Source organism: Lathyrus oleraceus, chromosome 5 (genome assembly GCF_024323335.1).
Source record: "Lathyrus oleraceus cultivar Zhongwan6 chromosome 5, CAAS_Psat_ZW6_1.0, whole genome shotgun sequence".
Lineage (NCBI taxonomy): Eukaryota > Viridiplantae > Streptophyta > Magnoliopsida > Fabales > Fabaceae > Lathyrus > Lathyrus oleraceus.
This window is the reverse complement of record NC_066583.1, coordinates 598,731,568-598,754,951: the sequence shown is the minus strand read 5'-3', so window position 1 is coordinate 598,754,951 and position 23,384 is coordinate 598,731,568.

Below are 23,384 nucleotides of genomic sequence, written 5' to 3'. Positions count from 1 at the left end.
AATTCAGCAAACGGGTTAGAATACCAAATTGGGGTGTAATCGAAGATTACACCACAAAAGAAAATACAGCAGCATGAATGTCAGGCAAAACAGTGCATAATTAACATAGAATAGATCAGATACGCATAGGACATAACAAACAAAATATTAGCGACTGTCCCGTTCGCCTCTGCCTCGCCTAGCGAGGGCCTAGCGAATACTCGCTACATGCTCGCTTAGCGATGTGCTAGCGAGCGGCTGCGGGTTTTGAATTTCAGAACAGTATGACTTCAACCTGCGGCATGGCTTATGGCATCCAACACATAATTATACGGTTCAGCATTCACAATATTCAGGCACACTTAAATTCACATGCAAAACCTCAAATATGTTTATGAATTCAATTATAATATCACATGCAAGTTAAGAACATAAAGCGGTATCACATGCAAATTAAGAAAATAAAGCGATAATAGTAATGCAAACCTGTTTGCAATCGAATTGCAACCTTGAATTGGCGAGCCGGATTGAGTTGGGCGGTGGTAGCTTCGGAGCGGAGGAGCGGCCTTCAGGGTTTCTAAAGTAGCCTCCAGGGTTTTTGTGCCAGGGTTTTCGTCTGTCTCCCTCCGTTTTTTGTCCTCTTCTTCATTACTGAAGTGCTGGTATTTATAATGCCCCTTTTCATGACCTAATGGGCTCAGAACGAAGCCCGAAATTTTTTGTTGTCTGTCAGCCTCGCTAGGCGAGCTGGTAGCGAACGTTTGCTTCGCTAGGCGAGCGTGTAGCGAACGTTCGCTAGGCGAGCGTGTAGCGAACAGGCCAGTTTTGGGCCATTTTCTGGATTGGGCCATTCGTGAGCTGGGCCTTCGTTCCTTTGGGATGTCAGTGCCTTGTGGAACAAGTCGGAGGGTCTTGGAAAATGCTTTGTAATATCAACGGGCAAATTTTGGGGTATGACAAGGTGTCTCTCAATGAGGTTTGTCGTCCTTTATATAGAGGTGAAAGGACCGTTGTAGTGATGGCAGATATTTTGTCTTGATGAGAGTTTAATGCCATAACTTATGTTGTTTCTTGCCAAAACAAGTTTGTCTCCCTGAATAACTTCTTTCCAAATATGGTTTCTTTCCCTTTGAAGTTGAAGTTGTCGTTACTCTGGATAAGGAAATTCTTCGTCAGAGTCTGAATTACTCTATTAATCTGAGATCTGAGAAATGACATTAGAGCTTCTGATAGTCTTGGTCTTTTTAGATCATCAGTGTTGACTTCAGAGGAAGTTGAGAGCTTCTGGTGTTCTGATATGCTGTTGCTCAGAGTCAGAACTTCTGGGGCGTGCTTCTTCTTCAGATGCTTCTGATATTCTGATATGTTGTTTTGCTCGGAGTCAGAACTTCTAGGGAGCGTTTCCACTTCAGATGCTTCTGATATTTTGGTACTGTGTATCTGATTTTATTCTATATCTGATAAAGCGATCAGATTCCTTTGTTCTTGTTCAGAGTCCTGCACACTTAGAAACTTTTCGTTAGAGTGCCAATTTTGGTTTCATCCTTTGTTATCATCAAAATCATGGAGTCTGTTGTAGAACTATTTTTGTTCTTACACCTTGCTCCCATGTCATTGTGGCATGCGCGCATACTCGTTAGGACACTTACAACCATCTATCTGATGTTTACAAGGCCATTATTGTCATGAATGCCTACAATGAAAGCTTCTCAGTGTTAGCAATAAAGCAATATTGACCTTCATATCAAGGGGACATAGTTTGGCACAACGATGAGATGCGAAGAAAGAAAAAAGGATGGCCAAACTGCACACGTATTAGAACATAAATGAATACGACTGATAAAATGATAAGATTATGTAGTATATGTCATCAACCCAGACACAATAAGAAAAAATGTCCCAATCTAGGAGAAACCTCTGAATCATAATGTAGTACCTCCTTTCAATTTTTGTAACCTTTGATTTTGATATATTAATAACTTTTTGTTACCACAAGGTTAACAACAAACATCACTCCAACTTAAACACACTTAAAACCGAACAGGTCTGAATAAACAACACAAACAACAAATATCAAAACAAATAAAAATACTTAACCACAACATTTTAAAACAACATTTCTAACTGATTACAATAATCAAACTGATGTCATCTGGTCCAAACATCACTTCCATATCATCCTTATCATTTTTTACTTGCACCCATCCACGTACGGCATCGAGTCTCTCAATACTTCTAATTTTTTCGCCTTCAGGTATGTTTCCGTCTAACCAACAAACCAACTCCCTATTGAGTTGCTCGAAATGACAGATGTTACAGAATATCATCTCCATCGGAGGCTTGTCTCTCGAATACATCACTTTTCCATAGCGGCGACGAAGACGAAGCATGTTTGCAATATAATGAAAAGAGATGTGGAAAAATGAATCACCTAACACATCTATTTATACAAAAAAGATTACACAATACACGGAGGCGCCAAATCAATTGGCGTCTCCTCTCACTTTTTATACATGGGCACCAATTGGACTGACAACATCATGTGTTGTAGCCAATTCAATTGGCGCTTCCTCTTTAAAATTAAGGGTATGCGTCAATTCATCTGGCACTTACGTCTTAACGTTTTTTTTTGTGAAAGTTGGGTAGTTTGGGAATTAATCTGAAAAGTGGATTATTTTGAAAATATGGGTTATTTAAGTAAAAAATTCTCATTATTGAGTGGAAATGTTTTTAAGGTGGATTCCAATAAAAATATTCTTTCATTTCTCTATTTTGTGAATAAAAATTCTCTATTGTGTGCAAATTAATGAATGTTTTTAAGTTGGGTTCCAAACATACCATTAGAATCAAAATAAAAATTTATTATATTTTATATAAACTTATTTTATTGATAATTAAGAATTCAATACATTATGGTAGGAAATAAAATCAAGAACAATATTCTTTTTAGAAATCAAGCATTCTCTGTGCGCAACTGCTGAGACTAATAATTCTTTAAGGTGGGTAATATCATACCAATGATCCCCATATTGGTCATGAGCTTAAAAATATTATTCTTTAACCAATTTTGTTAGACAAGGTTAAAAAAACATTTTTTCATGAATTCTTACAAACCTTATGGGTGAGATGGTTTTCAACCTATATTTTTCAATACTTACTAGAATATTGTTATTAATGATACGTAGCATCTTGTTTTTCATACTTTTAATAGTGACACCATTGATCCCAAGTTAGCTAAAATGTTGATTATCCATATTTCCAAGGTTAATGTCCTCATCTACTACTCTTAAGGATTTTTGTCCGATCAACATGTGCAATGTATTTCTCAAAATTATCTTCCAAGTTCTTGTTCGCCATATTCGGCGTTTCTTGGATACATTTTTTTATCCCTTTTAAATTGTTTTATTCATAAGAAATGTATTGCGTACAATGTTATCATTGCTCAAGAGATTGTGCATCATATGCATAGAAAAAAAAGGCAAGAAATGGTGTTTATTATTCAAGTCTGACTTTAAGCATATGACCTGGTGGCCTGACAACACTCTTGAAGATTTTGGTTTCCCAACTAAAATTATTGATCTTATCATGTGTTGTATCACCTTTTCCTCTCTTTCTCTTAAGTGGAACGAGGATTTTTTTTTACAACTTTTCACCTAAACGGAATTTGAGACAAAGAGATCCTTTATCTCTTCCTCATCTTTATGGAAAATTTGTCCTTCCTAATCTAGAAAAAGGTTGATTTTGGTCAATGGATGTCAGTCAAGATTTCCCTCCATGGTCCCTTCTTTTCTCATCTTCTTTTTACGGATGATTGTTTGTTGTTCACTGAGGTTAAAGTCTCCCAGATAAGGTTGGTTAAGAATGTTGTTAACTATTTTTCTAGGGCATGGCTTCAAGTTTAAAGGAGAATATCCAAAAATCTAGATATTTTCCCTAGTCTAATATTTCTACACCTAAAGTTCATAAGTTTGAATCTATTATGGAATTCCAACACACATATAACCTATATAGGTATCTTGACTTTCCTATGTTGACAGGTAAAGTGAGAAATTATAATTTCGATTACATTTTAGATAAAACTCATACTCATCTTGCTGCTTGAAAGTGTAACTTACTTAGTAGATCAGATCGTGTGACTCTGGCTAATAGTGTGATCATTGTTATGCTTATTTATAGTATGCAAAATCTCCCACTCCTTAGTTTTTTGTGACAAGATTGACGTGTTTGTCTATTATTTTGTGTGTGGTCATAACTCTTGTCATTGGATTAGTTGTTTTACCTTAACCAATCTAAAAGAAAATAAGGTTCAGGGATCAGAACTACGAGGAATTATAACACTTTGATATTAGGGGAAAATGTTATGGACCCAAATGCTTGTTGCTAAATACTTAGGAGATTAACACCTTCTTCATACTAACATGAACCGTGTTTCTTCATGCATTTGACATGCAATAGTCAAAGCTAATGAAGTACTCTAAGCTAGTTTTATTTGTAGCATTGGTCGTGGGGAGGTTTCCTTTTGGTATGATAAATGGACATGTAATGGTTATCTTTGCAATTTGATTCCTTATGTTCATATTACTGACATGCGAATTAAAGTTAAAGATGTATATGAGAATGGTCAATGGATGTTTCATAAACTTAGTATTACTCTCCAATAATTGGTCAAGGATAATATCAAGAGTGCCTACGTGGATAATAATTTTGAGGATGTTCTAAATATAAGTGGCTCCTCGTTGGGTTTATTCAACATTGAGTGGTTATATATGGTTGATTTCTCACTTGGATCATAAATACACCCATTTAGATTCTTGGAGTTGGATTTGGAAGTTACAGGTGCTCGAGAACATGCGTCTTTTTACACGGTTTATCGCCCACATCTCTCTTACCAATAACTCACTTAGGATTTTATGCCATTTATCTTCAACTTATTCTTGTAGTAGATGCAACCATTTACATGGGGCTGCTCTCAATACTCTCATAGTTTTTTTCCAACTTATGCATGCTTTTGTTTACTGGTTGGGGTAGACTACTTCACAAAATGGGTAAAGGAATAGGCTGTAGAAAACATAACAACGAGGATGGTGTGACACTTATAATGGATGAGTATCATTTGCAGGTTCGACTTGCCAAAGACCACTGTTTCCAATAACAAGACACAATTTTTCCATTTCATCAATGGTCTAACTTTGTAAACACCTAGGAATCTATACGATGCTTATCTCAGTCAAACATTCATATAAGAATGGTCAGGAGGAGACAACCAATAAAACCATACTCCTTATGGTGGGAAAGAAAATAGAAGAGGGTAACAAACTATGGGCCTAGCTTTTACACTAGTTAATATAGGTCTCATTTCTTAAGTACAACTTAAACTACCACACATGATACCATGTCTATTTTGATAACATAATTGTGGAGGATAACATTTAGTATTATAAGTATTATGGTTGTATCGCACAACCATACACGCATTGGCCAATGAAACCTCATTTAGGATGATCTATAGTTTGAATGTGATGCTACAAGTTGAAATTAATATGCCCATATGGCAACGAGAGCACATCAACAAAGACGACCACCAAGTTGAGCTAAGAAGTTAAGATGACCTGATAGAAGAGATCATAGAGATGGCTCATATTCCAGAATTCATGGAAAATTAAAGCGTCAAGAGAAGGTATAATTTTAAGGTGAAACCCGGAATAATGGAAGAAGGTGACCTTGTATTGAAACAAATGGCTGATTCAGCCAAGAAGGGCAAGATATACATGTTAGTTAGGATTTTCGACAAGGGTAAAAACCTCAGCACAAGTCAAAGTTAAAGACACATGGACTTTAGATGGCGTATCTATGGTTGAGGTCTCTAGTGAAGCAAAATTGGACTTAGTATTTTTTGGGAATGTTGTGAAAACATTTTGACAACAAAGTTCTCGATAGCATAAAGTGCGTCGAAGAAGCGTTTATTTGGGCGTGCAAAAATCATGTTCAAATACAAATAACTATTTTGAGTTCCATTCTGAATGATACACGGAGAGAATGTAAAAGCGTAAGGCATCCAGGATTCTACGTGGAGAAAGCTGAAGATGTGAATGTTAGAAGTAGTTATTTCGTACTAGTATAAATATGAATTTCATTTGTAGAATTCAGGGTGTTCATTTCATTGCAAAATCTCACTTACACTCGAAGTACCAGAGTTTAAAGAAAAGATTATCACTGAGAGAATGTATGAACCTTGAATCACCACTTTTATTTCAATACAAAGTCTTTAAATTCAATTTATTATTCTTGCTCAATTACTTTCATTTTACTCAATTGCATTGTTTCTTTTTACTTTCAGCTTTTACCACTTTTATCGCTTTTACTATTGTCGAAATCTACATTTCTACAACCCTTTTCTATCACTATTTCGACCAAGTCGAAATCAGGATTTTTTCAATTGAAAACTATAAAACAAGGTTTTTAGCATAGTGTCCCAGGATTCACTAGTTGATCCTGTCAGTAATCTTTAATTAAGAGACTAGAGGTTGCGTACCAATTTTTAGTGTAAATAATGCCTGTCATACCCCAAAATTTGCCCATTAATATTTTAAGACATTTTTCAAGGCATTCCGAATCATTTTTATGACACTGATCTCAAAGGAACGAAGGCCCAGCTCACGAATGGCCCAATCCAGAAAATGGCCCAAACTGGCCTGTTCGCTACACGCTCGCCTAGCGAACGTTATGTTCGCTACACGCTCGCCTAGCGAACGTTCGCTACCAGCTCGCCTAGCGAAGCTGACAGACAACAAAAAATTTCGGGCTTCATTCTGAGCCCATTAGGTCATGAAAAAGAGCATTATAAATACCAGCACTTCAGTAATGAAAAGGGAGAACGAAAAAAGGGACGAAAGGAGAACCCTAGCAAGCAAACCCTAGCGCTCATAGACGGAAAACCCTGAAGGAAAAGCCGGCGGCCGCAAAGCTACCTCCGTCCAACTCAATCCGGCTCGCCAACTCAAGGTTGCAATTCGATTGCAAACAGGTTTGCATTACTATTATCGCTTTATGTTCTTAACTTGCATGTGATATCATAATTGAATTCATAAACATATTTGAGGTTTTGCATGTGAATTTAAGTATGCCAGCCTATCCTGAATGTTTGACCATATTATTTCTGTAATTGAATACCATAAGACTTGCCGCATGCTGAGATTGTACTGTTCTGAAACTCAAAACCCGCAGCCGCTCGCTAGCACATCGCTAAGCGAGCATGTAGCGAGCATTCGCTAGGACCTCGCTAGGCGAGGCAGCGGCGAACGGGACAGCCGTTGATATTTGTTATGTCCTATGCGTAACCTGATCTATTCTATATTAATTATGCACTGTTTTGCCTGACATTCATGCTGCTGTGTCTTCTCTTGCGGTGTAATCCTCGATTGCACCCTGATTTGGTATGCTAACCCGTTTGTTGAATTTTGCAAAGGTTCATATGTCCCAGAAAAAAGACCGCCGTTAGGTCTTCCACTTTATTTGTGGGATACCCTTATGAAGATCCACCCTAAATTGCTTAATTAATTTTAATGTGTTAATTTTAATAACTAATTTTAATAATTAATTTTAATGTATTAATTTTAATGTATTATTTTTAATGTATTGATTTTAATGTGGAGATTCATCATAATCACCTAATTAACTTTACAATATGGCCTTTAAATATGTGATCTTGGACCTCTCTTTTGCCTTACGATATTACGGTATTACGGTCATGTCCCGCGAATGTAGGGATACACTTAGCAAAGACCCTTCGATTAAATCATCATAAAATAAATCATGGTCCCTCGGATGTTGCCTTCAAAAATACGATTTTGTCCCTCGATGACCCTTCGGTGTAGCCTACGGTTAAATGATGATCGTCCCTTCGAATGCTAAGGTATATTTACAACTGTTGCCTTCAATGACCTATCGATGACCCTACGATGACCCTTAAACATCCAAAGGGTAAAATTACTTACTTCTCAATAGTAAGGACAGTTTTACCCTCATAAGGATAGGAAACGTTCATAACGACCTTAGGAAGGTATAACTCTCAATTGCTGGATCATAACCTAAAACATTTTCCACCCCTCACACTTTGCAAATCCTAGAAAATCACCACTTGGTATACATTCATACTAGAATCATTACCAAGTTACATTTTTCTAAACCGTTTTCAAAATCAAACGAGATAAATACTTTGTATACATTCATACGAGAATCCTTACAAAGTTAACTCTCTTTCCGAAACATTTCTCAAACAATTCACGAACACTTTTCAGACAAAAATATAAGTGATCCAGCAATTAAGAGCCCATGGATAACCATGGATACAAAGGGTGCTAACACCTTCCCTTTGTATAATGTACCTCCCGAACCCAAAATCTATTGAGGTCTTTCCTGTTCTTTTCCACCTTTCCTTATTGGATAAAAGAAAAGTCGGTGGCGACTCTTGCTATCCGCGACATTGCGATAAAAAGCAAAACACCCTAAAGTCAGTTCACCGTATGACAGAACTGGCGACTCTGCTGGGGAAGACTTTAAAAAGAGAGGTTACCTTAAAAACAAGATCACTTATTCCAAATTGTCTGATTTACTTTTAAGGGATTGCTTGGGTATTTTTGAGTGAAAGATCCTACACCCGGATCTAGTGTACCTTAGGTAAGTAGCAATAGATCATCGCGACTATCCGGCGTATACTGGAATGGTTAAAATGATGGCTACGGTTAATGTGACACTTTGGTTGTCCTGATGTTCCTCATGTTCACTTGAGGAAAAATTTGGCTTCCGCGCGGTGTCATCAAAGCATTAACCAGACCTTTAGAACCCTAATTGACTCATCCTAGCCATTAGAAAGTAGTGAGATAACTGACTTCGGTTCCGACTGGGGTTGGTTGAGACTCGATACTACACTCTTTGAGATTGGACTTTAGGGAAGCTTTGGTCAACCACTTGGCGTTGCACTGAAGTGGACTTAAAGAAAGGTCGATGATCTGAGATCCTTCTAGAACCCGGTTACTATTCTAGGATAGGTTGAACCAACCAAACTTCAGTGGGGAGGGTACTTACCTATGGAACTCATGCAAGCCTTAAAACTTAGGAATGATGGTTGTGTGACTTGCTTGTGCTTGTTATTTACTTAACATCATAACATCATCATAACATCATGGCATTGAACTAACCATTTCGAGGACTTAGGGATTTAACTTCGCTCTATTTTGTAAAAAAAAAAAAAAAAAAAAAAAAAAAAAAAAGTTTCCCTTTTTGGTAGTTTATGCAAAGTTAAATTCCAAAAGTCCTTGAAAACATTTCATACATTGCATAGCATAACATTGCATAACAGGTGTTCTAAAGGGATCAATGTTCTCACGGTTTTCATGCAAGCAGAAAAATGGACCTCGAACAAACTGTCAAAGATCTCCATGCCCAGAATGCTCAACTCCAGGAGATGATCTTGAACTTATCCAAGGGGCAGGAAGAACTGAAGGCTCTCTTGCTCGAGAAGAAAAAAGAAAAGAAATTTGTGAGGCACATTAACCCGGGAAGAAGGCAGTTTGCGAAGATCAATATGACTTTAGCACAAGCACTGCAGGGTATGCTAAAAGCAAATTTAATTATCCTCAGAGATCCTCCTGCAAAACCCAACACTACTTCTCCTAGGTATAATCCCGATGCCAGGTGTGCGTATCACTCCGATAGCCCCGGGCATGATACAAACGATTGTTGGTCGTTGAAGAACAAAATTCAGGATATGATCGACGCTGGAGAATTTGAATCTGATCCGCCTGAGACTCCTAATGTCATCACTGCTCCTCTGCCTAATCAGGGCGAGACTGTCAATGCTGTGGAAGACACTGATAACGATTATGACTTGGATAGCCGGATTTTCCCAACAATTGGTGACAGACTCGACAATTGGAAGGCTGAAGACACTATCCCGATTTCCTTTAGTCAGGAATAATTGTTATTGCTATTTTAGTGCTTCAAAAGCATTGTGTCTATACCCGGGACATAATAGCTAATTTTAAGGGTTTGTCATTTTCATAAGCATATTCATATTCGATAAATCAATGGACTTTTTGCATTCAAATATTGCGCTCTTTATCTTTCCTGTCATTTTTCAAACAAGCTATGTTTTCTTGCACACACTCACGTAACAATTTGCCGATCCATATCCACTCTGGATCCTGTTGGTAATGACTCTGCTACTGTTCATTATGACTTTGAAAATCCGATCTACCAAGCCGAGGATGGAAGTGAGGAAGATTGTGAAGTCCCTAGAGAACTTGCCAGACTGGTACTACAAGAAGAAAAGACCATACAGCCGCATGAGGAATCAATTGAAATTGTAAATCTGGGTACTGAAATAGACAAGAAAGAAGTCAGAGGTTTCTTGGGACACTTGAATTACATTGCCCGATTCATTCCACATTTGACCGCTACTTGCAAATCCATCTTCAAATTACTGAGACAAAATCAAGAAGCATCTCCAAGAACCTCTAATTCTGATACCACCAGTTGAAGGAAGACCTCTAACTATGTATTTGACCGTGTTAGAAAATTCAATAGGGTGTGCTGGGGCAACATGACGAGTCTGGTCGAAAAGAGCATGTCATACACTGCCTTAGCAAAAGGTACCGACTGTGAAACAAGATACTCACAGCTCGAGAAAGCTTGCTGCGCTTTGGCTTGGGCTGCTCGCCGACTAAGACAGTCTATGTTGAATCATACCACTTTATTGACTTCTAAGATGGATTCTATCAAATATCTATTTGAGAAACCTGCTGTCTCCTGAAAGAGTTATCACTGACAATGGTACTAATCTGAACAACAAGATGATTACTGAACTCTGCACGCAGTTCAAAATAAAACACGATATCTCTTCTCCGTACCGGCCAAAGACGAACGACGCCGTGGAGGCTGCTAACAATATCAAGAATATAACAGTAACATACAAAGACTGGCATGAGATGTTACCTTTTGCTCTTCATGGTTACCGCACTTCGACAGGGGCAACCCCTTTCTCTTTAGTCTATAGAATGGAAGCCGTTTTACCAGTGGAAGTTCAGATTCCCTCTCTAAGAATTGTGAAAGATGCAGGCTTAGATGAGGATGAGTGGATTCAAACTCGACTCGATCAGATAAATCTGATTGATGAAAAGAGACTTGCGGCTGTTTGTCATGGGCAGATATGTCAGAAGCGCATGACCCAGGCATTTAACAAAAAGGTCAAGAGACGAGTGTACCAAATCGGCGACTTAGTTATCAAGCGTATCATTCTACCACAAGGTGATCCCAGGGGCAAATGGACTCCCACATACGAAGGGCCATTTGTAGGTATTCTCTGGTGGAGCCATGATACTTGCTACAATGGATGGCGAAGAGTTCCCGCATCCTGTGAACGCTGACATAGTTAAAAAATACTACGCGTAAAAGAGACCCGCTAGGTCGACGTACCTAGGCAAAAGTAAGGGCATCCCGGCGAACCAAAAGGGTTCGGGCAAAAATTAGGGATAAACATATAAAGACGTACACCCGGCAAGTCGAAAACCTGAAAAGGCGGCTTGAGCAAAAAAGGGTATCCCGGTGGACTGAAAACCTGAAAAGGCGGTCCAGGCAAAAATTAGGGATTAAAGCGTATGACTATGCCTCATTCTCTGTCTGCTTCAACCAAGTTCAAGGGACTGAACAAGCCAATCACTTCTATCCGACAGCAGGAGATGAGATGCTTGAAGACATAATGACAGTAGTGGAGTTAAAATCAACAGGATTTTTCCTCATAGCTTCTCTTTGTTTGCCTGACAATTTCCTCTTACTAGGATTTCTGTCTCCTTGTACTCAAATTGCCTATTTATAGGCCCTCTTGCAAAATCAATACAATTTTATTTCCAAAAAGATGCTTTTGTTTTACTTTCTCTGTTTTGTTTGCGTAAACGTCCGTTGATTTAACTTGAATTGATATATGCATTCGAATATGATCAATGTTTATCAAAATACATGCATAAAATAACAATGACAATTACTGAAGGACTTCAGGATCGAGGAGAAGGTCTAACCAGGCTTTCCAATGAATCTGTTGCCGATTCTATTCCCCGGCTAAGCCAGTTATTCCCCAGAAGAAATGGGCATCACTAGACTGGTCATCTCTTCTACCCCCAGCCAGGCTCTGTTGAATATCTCTGCCATCAGATAAAGGTCAAATACCCCTAGCTAAGGAAGGGTCATCAATACAAATATCTCCGACCAGAAGACTGAGATTTATTCCCCCAGTAGAGTCCCCTGGAAGAACATTTCAGACACATAGTGCATTCATTACATCATTTCACATCACATACCTACATACAATTTTCGTTCCGCATCATATACATTACATCATTTCACATCACATACCTACATACAATTTTCGTTCCGCATCATATACATTACATCATTTCATAACATATACATGTATACAATGCTCTCATTTATTCCAAATGCATAATTCGCTCATTACATCATGTCACAGCATACGCATGCATACAACATTTGCATCTCATGCATCATGACATGGCACGAAGCTAACTTTATTTTTCAGGTCAAGTATCCTCTTGATACAATCAAAACAAAGGCCCATTCAGACAGACATCTTTATCAATTACATTCAAGATTCAACTATATCCCTCAGATACTGCCTAGCATATGGTATATTCCGAGGTGTAGTCTAGCGTACGACTACTTTCTTCTTCAGATACATCTTTCAGATATACTCCATGTCAACATTCATTCTGACATCCTCCTAACGATGGCATCTATAAGCCCATCCCAAATATTCATTGCAAATACAACATATGCAAATACTATCAGATATAGCCTAGCGTACGGTTCATCCTGATTCATCTTAATATATGACTCCTTCAACTCAGATACGATCTAGCGTACGATCCATTCTGACCTTCAACAACTCAGATACGATCTAGCGTACGATCCATTCTGACCTTCAACCACTCAAAGACAGTCTAATGTACGACCAAGTTAGACCTTCAAGTCAGATTCTGCAAATACAGTCTAATGTACGACCAAGTTAGACCAGATGCCGCTCAAATACCGTCTAATGTACGACCAAGTTAGACCTTCAACGGCTCAAATACAGTCTAATGTACGACCAAGTTAGACCAGATGCCGCTCAAATACCGTCTAATGTACGACCAAGTTAGACCTTCAACGGCTCAAATACAGTCTAATGTACGACCAAGTTAGACCAGAAGCTGCTCAAATACAGTCTAATGTACGACCAAGTTAGACCAGATGCTGCTCAAATACAGTCTAATGTACGACCAAGTTAGACCAGAAGTTGCTCAAATACAGTCTAATGTACGACCAAGTTAGACCAGATGCTGCTCAGATACGGTTTAATGTACGACCAAGTTAGACCTTCATCTGCTCAGAGGCTACCTAGTGTATGGTACAAGCTCTGAAGTGTAGTCTAGTGTACGACTACCCCCCTTTTATCATCAGATTCAGCCTAATGGACGACTCATTCTGCTCAGATACGGTTTAATGTACGACCCAGTTAGACCTTCATCTCCTCAGATGCTACCTAGCGTGCGGTACATTTCTGAAGTGCAGTCTAGCATACGACTACCCCTTTTATCATCAAATTCAGCCTAATGGACGGCTCATTCGGCTCAGATACGGTTTAATGTACGACCCAGTTAGACCTTCATCTGCTCAGATGCTACCTAGCGTACGGTACATTCTGAAGTGTAGTCTGGCGTATGACTACCCCCCTTCATCACCATGTACAGCCTAACGGACGGCTCAGTCTACAACTCGGATACGATCTAGCACACGATCCATTCTGATCCTTCACCCCCAGTAACGATACAGCCTAACGGACGGCTCGTTCCGCAACTCAGATACGATCTAGCGTACGATCCATTCTGACCCTTTATCCCCAGCAGCGTATGACCCATTCTAACTCCCCAGGGAAGTCGACGAACTAATGAATGACCCACTATACGGTCTAGCGTATGACCCCGTGACACCCATGACTTCAGATATCTTCTAACGTACGACGTACTCTGAAGCTCTCATCATCAAACTTCCTAGATGGCATCTTTAAGCCCATCTCCATCAAGACTAGCTCCTGATTGACAAGCGCAAATTTTTGGGCATTTTAGTGTTCAATAATCTTCCACCTCCAAACCACGAATGGCATACACACCATTCTAACTCTCTCGGTTCAAGAATATTGAACAGGGGCAGCTGTCATACCCCAAAATTTGCCCATTAATATTTCAAGACATTTTTCAAGGCATTCCGAATCATTTCTATGACACTGATCTCAAAGGAACGAAGGCCCAACTCACGAATGGCCCAATCCAGAAAATGGCCCAAACTGGCCTGTTCGCTACACGCTCGCCTAGCGAACGTTATGTTCGCTACACGCTCGCCTAGCGAACGTTCGCTACACGTTCGCTACCAGCTCGCCTAGCGAAGCTGACAGACAACAAAAAATTTCGGGCTTCATTCTGAGCCCATTAGGTCATGAAAAAGAGCATTATAAATACCAGCACTCCAGTAATGAAAAGGGAGAACGAAAAAAGGGACGAAAGGAGAACCCTAGCAAGCAAACCCTAGCGCTCATAGACGGAAAACCCTGAAGGAAAAGCCGGCGGCCGCAAAGCTACCTCCGTCCAACTCAATCCGGCTCGCCAACTCAAGGTTGCAATTCGATTGCAAACAGGTTTGCATTACTATTATCGCTTTATGTTCTTAACTTGCATGTGATATCATAATTGAATTCATAAACATATTTGAGGTTTTGCATGTGAATTTAAGTATGCCAGCCTATCCTGAATGTTTGACCATATTATTTCTGTAATTGAATACCATAAGACTTGCCGCATGCTGAGATTGTACTGTTCTGAAACTCAAAACCCGCAGCCGCTCGCTAGCACATCGCTAAGCGAGCATGTAGCGAGCATTCGCTAGGACCTCGCTAGGCGAGGCAGCGGCGAACGGGACAGCCGTTGATATTTGTTATGTCCTATGCGTAACCTGATCTATTCTATATTAATTATGCACTGTTTTGCCTGACATTCATGCTGCTGTGTCTTCTCTTGCGGTGTAATCCTCGATTGCACCCTGATTTGGTATGCTAACCCGTTTGTTGAATTTTGCAAAGGTTCATATGTCCCAGAAAAAAGACCGTCGTTAGGTCTTCCACTTTATTTGTGGGATACCCTTATGAAGATCCACCCTAAATTGCTTAATTAATTTTAATGTGTTAATTTTAATAATTAATTTTAATAATTAATTTTAATGTATTAATTTTAATGTATTATTTTTAATGTATTGATTTTAATGTGGAGATTCATCATAATCACCTAATTAACTTTACAATATGGCCTTTAAATATGTGATCTTGGACCTCTCTTTTGCCTTACGATATTACGGTATTACGGTCATGTCCCGCGAATGTAGGGATACACTTAGCAAAGACCCTTCGATTAAATCATCATAAAATAAATCATGGTCCCTCGGATGTTGCCTTCAAAAATACGATTTTGTCCCTCGATGACCCTTCGGTGTAGCCTACGGTTAAATGATGATCGTCCCTTCGAATGCTAAGGTATCTTTACAACTGTTGCCTTCAATGACCTATCGATGACCCTACGATGACCCTTAAACATCCAAAGGGTAAAATTACTTACTTCTCAATAGTAAGGACAGTTTTACCCTCATAAGGATAGGAAACGTTCATAACGACCTTAGGAAGGTATAACTCTCAATTGCTGGATCATAACCTAAAACATTTTCCACCCCTCACACTTTGCAAATCCTAGAAAATCACCACTTGGTATACATTCATACTAGAATCATTACCAAGTTACATTTTTCTAAACCGTTTTCAAAATCAAACGAGATAAATACTTTGTATACATTCATACGAGAATCCTTACAAAGTTAACTCTCTTTCCGAAACATTTCTCAAACAATTCACGAACACTTTTCAGACAAAAATATAAGTGATCCAGCAATTAAGAGCCCATGGATAACCATGGATACAAAGGGTGCTAACACCTTCCCTTTGTATAATGTACCTCCCGAACCCAAAATCTATTGAGGTCTTTCCTGTTCTTTTCCACCTTTCCTTATTGGATAAAAGAAAAGTCGGTGGCGACTCTTGCTATCCGCGACATTGCGATAAAAAGCAAAACACCCTAAAGTCAGTTCACCGTATGACAATGCCCTAAATGGAAAGTTTTATTTCGAGTATGTCATAAACTGTCTCAAGGAGCGTATATGTTACAAATCCTTGAAGGAGAAAAAGTTTTGAGAACCTGGAGCATTGTGAACTTAAGATACTATTATAGTTTAGCGAAGCCTCCAAGGTTATACATCATGTAATTTTTAATTTGTGTTCAATAAAGTGACAATACTTTAGGGTGAAACTTTTTCCTCTACAAGACGGGTTTTTAACTAGGTGCCTTAAGTGTTTTAGTTAGTTTTGAATTGTATGATAAATCTAGAGCTTGGTGATTGATCTATGCCATACCAGAATTTTTTTTCAAAACCCTATGGGGACCCTAAAACCTACGGGAAAAGCCCTACAGGGTATCCACCAGAACCCTATGGGGAATCTAAAGCCTACGGGAAAAGTCCTATGGGGCATCCACCAAAACCCTATAAGGACTCTGAAGCCTACAGGTGAAACCCTATGGGGTATCCACCAAAACCCCATGGAGACTATTAAGCTTACAAGAGACACTATATAGGGCATGAGACAATAGGAGACTACGACTTGTCAAAACAAATACAAGTAAACTCATGATCCACTTTGATAAAATCATAAAAAGAAAACTTAAAACATAACTCAAATTCCTTAATTAAAAGTTTAGAAATTACAATAAATAAGGCCATAAAAATAGAAGTGAGATTATTCAAACAAGTTACAACATGCATAAAAGAAAAAAATAATATCATAGGTAGATAAGGCATCATTAGAAGATTTCTCTGGCTAGAGAATTCTAACCTCCTTAGCAGCTTCTTCAGTAGGCACCACCTCTTTGGGAAGAGCTTTGTCTCTATATTTTCATCCAAGTGTTGAATGCCACATGGTCATTTTCTTCCACCAAGAGACCAATTACCACCACCTTAAAGTAATCTAACTCGCCAAGGACGATCTCTGGATACATATAACATACTTTCTCCCCCTCTTTCTCAACTCCTTGGTCCCCAAAGAAGGCCATACATACGGTCATTATCAAGGTCTACCTTGAGTCTTTTTAGCTTAACCTCCATCACGCAAGCTTGGTAATTTAATTGTAAAATTTAGTCACGAGGGTTTTCTTATCCTTCAAATTTTTGTCCTTTTCCTATCTGGCCTTTTCAGATGTGGTCTTGTCTCTAGCTAAATCCTTCTCAAGAGTAGTTTTACTCTTGTTGGCAGAAGTCAAAACGGTATAACTGAGCTTATATGCACCCATATCTTCTTGAATCTAGCATTTAAGTCGCCTTCCCTTTTTAGATGAAACATCAAAATCTTCGAACATGGCCCGACTCATGACGACATTCCTAGTCAAATAAGTGATAGGGGAGATAGAATGCTTCATGACAACTTAAAATTTCCCCTCTCCATGCTGCCATTGACATTGAGATGGTTGTATGTGAAAGACATCCCATCAAAACTCCTCTCTTAGAAGAAGAACTCTTCTTCACCAATAGTGGTGGAAGATCCACCTTTTGAAGAATCACCATCACCGTCTTCCAAGAAATACTCACCTCTAAGCTTATGGAAGCGACAAAATATACATTAATTGTCCCTTTGCTAGGATCCAACTTATTCCTCTTTGTTGAGGGTGAATTTGTGCTTCTAGGAGGAGGAAAAGGCATGATGGTAGATAGTGGGACGACCTTGATAACTTTACCCTCTGTGGCAAATTTTCTTTTCTTGGCCAAACGAGCTTGGAAGCTTGAGGGGTTACACTGGTGAACCAAATCCACCTTTCCCCGACGGGCTTTAGCCTTCGCCGTCATTGCTTTCCTTTCTAATAACTTAAAGGGGGCCATCCTCTCTAAAAAATAAATAAATAGAAAACACAACTTAGAATTAATTAGAAACAATGAATAAAAGGAAGAATATCAAGAAAGCATCTAATGCAAAAAAAAAACATAGCGTAAAGAGATCTCCCTCAAGTTTAAATAGGCATTTTAACCCACACCCCCCATAATGGAAAATCTCTCTCTCTCTCTCTCTCTCTATATATATATATATATATATATAATGGAAAATCTCTCTCTCTCTCTCTCTCTCTCTCTCTCTATATATATATATATATATATATATATATATATATATATATATATATATATAACGTCTCGTTAAGCATGGCTAGGTCATATCCTATATAGTAATGGGTTGGCCCATGCATTACAAAAGAGACATATGAGTCCCATCTTCTTTGTACATGACCTCAGAACAATGGGCACTACATTTAACCTGAACAAACACATTATCTCAGTTTTTATAGTTGGAAGTGTAATAAGAGAGAAGAGCTCGCCCAAGGGTTACACTTACAGAGACCCATCAACCCCTGTTAACCCCCTTGGTCTCAGATAAGGATAAGAATATTCTTGTGTATGATTAATGTTAAAGTCCTAGTATATGATTTCAAAACCTTAGACGAATTCCTAACTGCTATGATGTCATTGGAGAGTGTAACACCCTGTTTTTCTAGAAATTATTTATATTAATTAATTATAATTTTATGTGTGTACCTAATTATCATTTGTGTGATAATTGAGATGTGTTAGGGCAACAAGGGTGGGTGACCCTTAGGTAGAGAGTGTGAAGAGTAATTAGAGGTTGGTAGATTTATTTAAAATTATTTAATTAATTAAATAATATTTTAGTGTTATTATTTAAATGAAATAATAAAATAAAAGGAAATAGTGAGCTTGGGGTGGAAAGTGCGAATTATAGAGAATTAAAATAAATAATGTAAGTTAGTAATAAGTTGAGCCTTAGTGGAATATTAGAAAGATAGAAATTAGGTTTTTGATTTATGAGGAGAGAAGTGAGGTGAAACTTTTGGAATTGGAGAAAAAGAGGCAAAAGAAGAGAAAAACAAGGAAAACCTAAGGAGAGCTCTAGAAAAGAGAAGTCATGGCCAAAAACTTGATTTTTTTTGGAATTACAAGATAAGGGTGGGAATTTAATTCAATAATGAGGATATGAATGGAAGGGTAGAAGAATGTTTAATTCTTTTTGGATTGATGATGAATGTTGATATTTGTTGAATGAAAATTATGTTCTAAAATGTTAGTGTATGTTCATGGTTCATGATGTTTAAAGTTTTTAGGGATTGATATAATATATAGATCCATGATTATATGAATATAAGTAGTGATTGATATAAGTATTTATGACTGAATTTAAAACCATGAAATATTTTTGGTGATGATTTCATGGATGTTTTTGGGGTAAGAGAAGATGAAAGTCGTGCTGGAAATTTCAGAAAAACAACAACTTTTTAGTCGCGTATTCGTGCATGGTTTTGATAATAATTTTCAACTCGTAAATCATTTTGGGACGGGATTTGAAGTGTTGTATAGCTGAAACAGAGGAATGTAACTTTGTTTTGAGAGGTAAAATATTTTTGGTGGTAATTTCATGGAAGTTTTGAGGGTTGGAGAAGATGAAAATCGTGCTGGAAATTTAAGGAAACAACAACCTTTTGGTAACGTCTTTGTGCACGATTTTGATCATAATTTTCAACTCGTAAATTATTTTGGGACGGGGTTTGAAGTTTTGGATATCTAAAACAGAAGGCTATAACTTTGTTTCATAGATAAAATAATTTTAATGATTTTATAAGAGGTTGATAGTAGATGGGAAAGAAGTGTATGACGTGACAGATATGTACGAGATCCGTATTGATAAATTATTTGATGCATTATGAATGATTGGGATGACGTATTTGATTATATTGGTGGTAGTCCATAAGGGTGGATTACGTTACAAATGGTTGCAATTGTATGATATATTATGGATAATTAAATATTATTATAATTTTTGTGTTAATTGCATTATTACCATATCATACATCGATTGTTGATATGTTGAAGGAGATAAGTCATAGATCCAAAGTGGGACGAAAGACTTATCCGGGACTCAAAAGGGGGAGTTTGGGATTCCGAAGGGGGAATCAGGTTCGTAAGAAGAACCAAATGTTGGATTAGTACCACATGCATATGAGTCGTTGTCATTGTCGTGAGTCGCATAACATGAATGCATTATATGCGTGAAATATGATTGTGTGTGATGATGGTGTTGTTGTATGTGATGCTGATGATAATTTGGGCGTGAAAATGTGATGTGTTACTATTCATGATTGTGTAAATGTTGTATTCTATTTTACATTCTATGTTGTTATTATTGAAATGAATTCTCACCCCTTTTGTTATGAAAATTATTATGAGATTTTAAATTGGTATGTTTTTTTTTATTATGATTCCACTTCGAAGATATTCATATGAGTTGGATGTCGTGTAAAAATCCTAAGTGTAAATGTATGTAATAAAATATTTTGTTGTAACCCGTGTTACGGAGCAGACTATGATTGTTGTGAGTGACATCCTAAGTGATTGTATTTTGTTAATTAAATTCTTTGATAATTACGTGCAGGTTTTTAGGGTGTTACAAGGAGGGGCAACGTTGAGGATCTTTAGGATCTTAATATACAAGACGTTAAATGAAATACCAACTCCAAAATCCTCGATAACCCTGGTATAAAAGTAAGAGTAGTTGTCCTCCACCCCTAGAGGTTGCTCTATACAAATCTTCTCGCCTGAAAAAATACGACTCCAATATGACATCAGCCTCATTCCAAGTGTTTGACATCTCCATGTCTAATTAAAATGCATGTATCCAGTTATCTTCAAGATATATATAGTCAATGTTCACGGTCTCGTCACAAAAGAAGCTTTTATTAGATATTGAGAGTACAATTCAGGATATAGTCAAGCCGGAGGAAGAAGACACTTAGTCACTGTTAGTATCACTAGGTGATTCACTCCTTGAAATATCACTAGACGAACTCCCGTAACTACATAAGAGCTCCATTTCTACAAACTTCCAATCTACTTTCCTTATACCCTAGTTTGAGATTTGCAAATATTGAGTCCACAAATCACACACCTTAGCATAATTTAGGAACTCTATGTTCCGTTAGATGAGTCATACTCTTAATTAAACACCATGAAAGAATAAAGGAACAATATAGAAGGAGAAGGGCATTTCTTGATGTTGTGAGCATTTGTTAAAGATTTAAGATAGAAAAGGGGAAATGACGCGAAAAATACTTGCTGCAAATTTGTAAGCTAAAGTGAAGATATGAGAAAAATAAGAAACAATGAAGCCTTTTTAATAGGATTTGAATGGCAGACAAAATTAGGATTGTATTTAAACCTACAGTCTTAGGGTTGAAAAAGATATTGATATGCATGAGTTTATCTTATTTCCAAGACGTTTGACCATCATCACACCTAGGATAAATGGAACAGCCAAGCAACCAACAAACATTGACTGGCCAAATGTAGAAAAATTGAAGCAAGCTCGCCGGAAAAAGAGTATTTGTTGAGGCATGTCAGGAAATCATAGTCCTTAGAAATTTTCTTTTGCACTTACACGACCCATGCTTGAGGGGATGGATACATGTTTTGTTTTTCTTCGTACATCTTATATTATGATAATTTATGTGTTTGTTTCTTGTGATTTTATCTACTTTATCCGCATTGTTTGCTTTGATTTGTTTCCTTATTTGGTATTTTAGGAGAACATTGATTGCTAGGTGAATCTAAATCATACGTAAGACATTGGAACCAAAAGTACAAAATATAGAAGAAAGATAAATAGTTGAAAAAAATAGCTCAAGACGGTGAAGATTACGATCAAGGTGTAATATTTATTACGACCATAATTTTCACTGAGCAAATAATCAAATTTTTGTCCAAGGCAACAAGAGTTACGACCAAAGAGTAATGAATATTAATCCTGTAATATTTATTACGACCAACTCATAATATTTGTTACATGCGTAATTCTCTCTGGGCCAGAAGAAAATTTCAAGAGTCAGACGTTTTTTTTGGCTACCCATGCACTTCTTAGGCGTTTTTCTTCGTGGTTATGACCCTTAATCTTTCTTTTCTTCTTCCCTATTTCTAATAACGTCGAAGAGTAGAAAATAGACTTATCTCCTCACTTTTTCCTTCTTATCTTTCAACAAAATTTTCAATTGGCAAATCAAGAAATATTTGGCGGAAGGGACAAAATATTTTTATTGTATTCATCAATTTTTTTTACTAATTAATTAATACATATTTATAAAAAAAATGTGTCTAACACAAATTTAAATATAGAATTCTAAATAAATATCATCGTAGTCAAACTATTAGATTATAACAAGAATGATCTTTTCAATTTTTTTTAAAAATGATTTATAATTTGGACAACAATATTTTATTTTAAAAATATGATTTTTTTTATGAAATATAATAATTATACTTTCACAATATAAATTCTTTTACACATCCAATCAAACCATTTCATATAAATATTTGTAAAAATATTTTTAAAACTAGTGACATTTTCACGATTGGATACATGTGTAAACTAATTTTACTATGTCAACATATAATTATTAATTTTGGTATTTATTTAATGCTAAATAAATAAGTTTAATTTAAAAATGATAATTATAATTAGTATTAGTGTATTTTCTGATTTTTTTAAAAATAACTATTATTTTTAAATTAAATACCAAAATAATCACATCTTTAAATTATTTATCAAACTAACAACTTTTCAAAAAAAAAATTACACGACAAGAGCATGCATTAATGTCTGTGGCGCATGCATTGCTTAATTGCACTAAGGCACCACTGCCTATAGCGCATGTATGCAAAAAACTAATATTAAATGCATGCACCACTCCTCATGGTGCCACTACCTATTGTTTTTTACCAATATTGCATGCATGCACCACTCCTCCTGACGCATATTCGATAGTCTTTTGTATGCATGCGTCATTCCTCCCGACACCTTTTTGTAGTACATGCGCAGTGTATCTTTTAAATAATTAAAAAAAACAAAAAAAAAATAAAGCATGCGCCACTGGCAGTTGTTGAAAATCCACCAAAAACTATGGAGAATTTCAATCAATCTTGATGAACACGATTGTTATTACCCACACAATAGCAATAAAAAGAGAAGAACGAGGGAGAAAGAAAGAGTGTAAAGAACGATGAAGGAGAAGAGTAATAAAATTCTGCAGAGTTTCTCTCTGCCCACAAATTGTGGAAAACTTCTTATTCACTTTGCAACTGCAAAATACTGTGAATACAAT